Source organism: Notothenia rossii, assembly GCF_949606895.1.
Source record: "Notothenia rossii genome assembly, chromosome: 3".
Classification (NCBI taxonomy): Eukaryota; Metazoa; Chordata; class Actinopteri; order Perciformes; family Nototheniidae; genus Notothenia; species Notothenia rossii.
In genome coordinates this window covers 83,364,578-83,370,577 of record NC_136901.1, presented here as the reverse complement: position 1 = coordinate 83,370,577, position 6,000 = coordinate 83,364,578, and positions in this window count along the sequence as shown.

The following is a 6,000-nucleotide window of genomic DNA, read 5'->3' as shown; positions in this document are numbered from 1 at the left end:
TCCGTTAATTCCACAAACACACACATGGATTAAAATCGATGTAATACATTAATGTAGCCTTTGTTTCTGCTAAAAGAGGTGTCGACCAGCTGGGGCAACAAGAAAATCGGCGGAATCGAGTGTGACTATTACAAAATAAACCATTATTATATTAATATTGACAACCGACCGTCGGGGTAGCGTTTGCTTGGCATTTCCAGGTATTTCTCCACTAGTTCGGCCATGTTAACAATACCATGTAACTGTCTCGTTTGAAGGGACGAAATCGTGACATCTTCACGTCTCCCAGCATGCTAAATCGTCACATGTTCACATCTTGCCGTGATACCGGGTTGTATATATATATATATATATATATGACCTTAAAAGTCTCAATCACATTCCCCAAGTCGACAGTAAATCGTGTTTCTGTTAAAGCTTCCTTTTTAAGTAGAGCATGTAATGTACAAAGAACAAGGATACAAGTTTCTCCTCACACCTAAAAGCACATCAGGTAGCGAACATTGTGATTTGATGATAGCGCTCACTGTTCATGTGTCTGTTGATGGGCTTTGCCAATTCAGAGCAGATATGTCATCTTCTCATCTCAGGAACTTGACGCAAGACACTGCCTGCATGTGACATAACTACAGGTGGGCTGAAGAAACCGAGTTGAATCTGACTTTGTTCTTAAGATACAAATACAACACAATTTAACGTTACAGTATATCTGATATTTTCAACAACCCTGTAATAATGAGACTGGCTGGATCAATAATAATGGAGGGATCTTTTACTAATCCATGAAATGCTTACCTTGGCCTAGATTAATGTCATTCAGTTGTACCAAAGCATTTCTGCTAGAGAGATATATTAGAAACTTTCCACAAGTGCTAAAAGTCAAACCAAATAGCGAAACAGTACATTTGAAAGATATTTACAAATACAACAAAATAATGTAAAATGTAGCTATTTTCATCGTGTTCTTCCTTGTTTGTAATAGTGTCTCAAATGTGACTTATTCATTGTTATTGCACAAGATAGATAAGTGGCTTCCTATAGGTGCGTATTCTGCAGAGAGAATCTATTTTTGGACAGTAAAATAGAGCTTCCGAAGTAGTTTCTGAAATGCTAACAATAGATATTTTATGTGTTATTTCTAAAAAACATAGTTTGGTTATTTGAATTTCACTGCACTGAGGTGTTTGCATGTATGTGAAACAACAAGCAAAGCCACATGCAGGAGCGGATCTGTGAGATGTAGGCTGTGGCTGGCCATTTCTCTGCTTTGACAGACCGCGAAGCATGTTTACTCAGAATGCTCATGACTTTGGGCAGCAACAGGATATGTCACTAGCGTACAAGAAGCCTCCGCAGGCTAAATTTAGCAAAAGCAGTTAATGTGATAGATTTTGGTTTTGGCTTCTTGGATGTGAACCCATTTAGTTCAATCAATGTCTGGTTAACAACACAACCCAATCCCATGCAAGCACAATTGTTGAGTCTTAATTACAAACTTTGTTATAAAATGATAGTTATGTTGTGGTTACTATTTAAAATAAATCGATTTGATTTCTGTTACTGTTCAAACGATGATATTCACTATCGTACTCGGCTTCAGGTTGGCTCACCGCTAGTGGTGGGTGAAGGGCCCTAAAAAACTAATCTATAAACCAATCAAACCAGACATTTGGTTTGACTGACCAATGTAAGACTATGACTATTGTCACAAGTAAATGTGTGTGAGTTGCGTAGCCCAACATTTAATCCAGGTCATCAGTGGCGGCTGGTGGAAAATATCTTTGGTGGCGCTATGGAAATGGTGACCAAACCATACTAGGGCAGTCCGGGGGGATCCTCCCCCAGAATACATTTTTGAGAAATGACCCCTTAAATTATGAGTTCTGGTGATGTTAGAGGGGGGGGGGGAGGACAAATTGAGGCCTAAAAATATGAGATAATCCATAATCTTCAGTGTGGTTAGCTATAAATCTTCCAAAACTGTGCAACAGTACAGTAGGCCCACACAAACTGCAGAACACTATTGCTTTGGGAACACTCAAATGATTGAATTCCCATTTAAAATAAGGAGACTAAATACGAACATTATGTGTGTGTGTGTGTGTAAATACGAACATTATGTGTGTGTGTGTAAATACGAACATTATGTATGTGTGTGTGTGTGTGTGTGTGTGTGTGTGTGTGTGTGTGTGTGTGTGTGTGTGTGTGTGTGTGTGTGTGTGTGTGTGTGTGTGTGTGTGTGTGTGTGTGTGTGTGTGTGTGTGTGTGTGTGTGTGTATCATACTTGCTAACCCTCCCGATTTTGGCGGGAGACTCCCGATTTCAAATTGAGGCTTAAAAATATGAGACAATCCATAATGTTCAGTGTGGTTAGCTATGAACAGTGTTGAGACTAACGCGTTACTGTAACGCGTTACTGTAACGCCGTTATTTTTGGCAGTAACTAGTACTCTAACGCATTATTTTTTAAATTCAGTAACTCAGTTACCGTTACTACATGGTGCGTTACTCCATTATTTTTTTTATATAGTCTCGGCTCCCAGACGTTGGTGAGTGGCGCCAACAGCGAGGCGAACAGAGATGAGAACTGGACTTAAGTACAGTAGGCTACTTGAGTAAATGTACTTAGATACTTCCTGTGTCACATGCGGAGACGTGCTGTGGGCGTGTTTATGTTTACTAACAAGACTATCGTGGCGGCGGCGGAGCTCAAGTCGAGTTTCTCCGCCTGGAGATATTCTCACTATTTCACTTTTGTCGAGCACAAACAAAAGAACGTTTTCGTTAAATGTAAGTTGTGTCTTGGCGGGTCAAAGGTCCTATCTACTGCCCAAAATAGCAATTCAAATCTGTTGAAACATCTGCAGAAACAACATGCTGGGACGAAGCTAGTAGCTAAGACCACAGACCCAGACTCATCCGACGCCACTCCACCTTCACCTAAGCAACAGCGGCTGGATTTTAACCGAGGGACTGCTAGCCAGGGAAAAGTTGATAAAGCCATTGCACGGTATGTTGCAGAACACATGCAGGCTATGTCTACTATTTCTATTGCTATTTCTTGATCAACAGATTGTATTATTCTCCAATGCAATAATAGTACTGAAATGAAGGCTATAAGGGCATTAATGGGAGCCCTTTTTTTAAGTAACTAATGCGTTACTGTTCACAGTAACGCATTAGTAATCAGTAAAGTAACTGAGTTACTTTTTAAATGAAGTAACTAGTAATGGTAACTAGTTACTGGTTTTCAGTAACTAGCACAACACTGGCTATGAATCTTCCAAAACTGTGCAACAGTACAGTAGGCCCACACAAACTGCAGAACACTGGTGCTTTGGGAACACTCAAATGATGTAATTCCCATTTAAAATCAGGAGACTAAATATGAATATTGTGTGTGTGTGTGTGTGTGTGTGTGTGTGTGTGTGTGTGTGTGTGTGTGTGTGTGTGTGTGTGTGTGTGTGTGTGTGTGTGTGTGTGTGTGTGTGTGTGTGTATCAGATTTACTGACGACTGTTTCCACACAGACTTTAATACAGCTACACCATTGTTTGGTTTCCATGGTAGCGCGTCTCTTTAGCAACTCAAAGTCTGAGAGGGTGAGGAAGATGAAAACTGAACAAGAATCGACAACCCGACCCTCTGCTCACTCCTTTCCTGTAAAATACAGGTCCAGCCCACACATATGCTCCATGGTGCTGCAGGCATTGCCCTTACAACTACAATAAGCATGTAAATGTTAATCTACAGCTCCGGCGATCCACTAGCACCGGAGTCTACAACTGCAGATGCAGCCATCCTCGACAACTACTGTAGCGTCACCTTGGATACGAGTCCAAACAACTCACAGACACACAGGCCAGGGCGCTGACAGGGCGCCTTTTGAGCATCAGATCTGACGACGCTGATTGGCTGAAATTATGTTTCGGCGGCATAGTTTACAGATAGCAACAGTCAGCTTGTTGGCTGCTGCTGCTGTGGCTGAGGGCTCCTTTCTACCGCCCGGACGAGAGAGGGTAATGATACACGCTGCGGCCAGGCAGGAAACATGTGACTTATCAGTAACTTTAGACATCGTAAAAAAATTGTAAACGAGATTTTAATGTAGATTATACATTTTACTGATACCAACTATATAATATTTACCTTGTTCATTAAAAATAAAAATAAAAAATAAAAATATTTTTTTTTTTAAAGATTTTTTAAGTTAGCACGAAGATTTGAAACCACAAAGATAGCCTCGGTGGTTTCACACCCATTCTGACCAAACTTTTCTGAAGTTTCCATCTCTCATTTTTTCTTTTTTTTGTATGCATGTAAGCATCAACCAAAGACTCTCTTGTAAATTGCCTATTTATTTTAAACTTGGCAAAAACTGTACAGATACTATCGATATTGTGATGGAATATATCTGTCTTTACTCCTAGATATTTAACCTTTTCTGTGTGTTGACGTTTACGACCAACCCTGGCTCTGTTATCTCTCTTAAGGAATGGGAGGCTCCAGCTATCTTGATAAACCAGTTCAACTCTCGGTCACGAAATGGTTTACGGCTGTGGGAACGATGGCTTCGAGGCCATTAAGGGTCAGACGCAAGTGATTCAGGGTGCCCAGCTGTTTAGTCTATCCCCCCAAATATGTTGTTTACTATCTCTGAACTAATTAAAAGGTCTATCGAGAGAGAGGCGCGGCAGATTTGTCATGGCAACCCACCAGGGCAGTCAGAATCTCTGGCTGTGTGACTTGTGATGTGAATTTCTCCGGCCGATACTTGTAAATAAACATTCAGTGTTTGACATCAAAGCTCCAACTCTCCTCGTGTCTCTCTGAGTCCTGACTCTCCATTGCTGCAGAAGTTTCCCTTACAGATATATGATTCTGTAATATATGTTAAATTACTTTCTTTCTTTTTAACATCCATTACAGAGAGACAGGAAGTCCAAGAGTGTGGATGTGATGCATTCAGCGAAGCTTGCAACATCTTGTGTCATGTTCCTACGCCCATTCATTTCTTTAAAGTTGTTTCTTTTGTAACTAAACAATATTAATATTTTTTTAAGTATAAGTGCCCTTAGCAATTTACCATCTTATCAACAGGAGCTAATGTTGTTTACACGTAAACGACAAATGAGTCATGTATAGAGGTTGTTTGAGGGGGAGGGGGCCTACATTCATACAATGTAATTTGTGTGAATAATACAATTCATATATGAGTGATAACTACTATGGGACTCTGTGGAAGCTGAAGCTAGTAAATCTATCCCAAATTAGCTTTGGGTCACATTTGCTGAAACGGTCAATATATCCTGAAAGTCATGCATGAGACAGATAATCTTATGAATATACTAAAGTTCCTCTGCCTCCCACCAGTGCTTCTAGAGGCATTTGTAAGGTAGCAGCGCCTGAATGAAAACAACACTTGCATAATTTATTCTTGACAGAGTGGTAGGCGGAAACCTTTGAGCTAGATAGAGAAAGTGACAGTGTTAACCTCCAGAGTTTAAGTGTTTGATGGGGACATTTCCATTTGCATTGATAAGAAGTTACATTCAAATCAAAGTCAAATAAAATCCATATTGATTGTGAAGAAATATTTGAAGTAAAGTAAAATATTCTTGGGTGAAAGTACATTTTGTTTTACTCTAACTAAATGTTATTTTGTGTTTTCCTTTCATGTTTCAGGAACCGGCTTACTGTCTTTTGGTGATTTACAGACTGACAATGTTTTTCTGCTTATGCCGTGTGTGGTCTCGGCCTTTAAATCAATATTAGCAAACCTTTTTACTTTGATATATTCTACACAGTACGGTTCCAAACTGCTCTGTTTCCGAGTCACTGTATATGCTGCTGGGTGATGATTATTAAGAGGACACATTTTAAATTATTTGCGTCCACTGCAAGGCCCTGATCATAGAAATGCACATGAGCCACAGTACAACACACATGGCTACTCTGGCTCAAGTATACCAACATCTATTTAAATTCCGATTGAAGAACA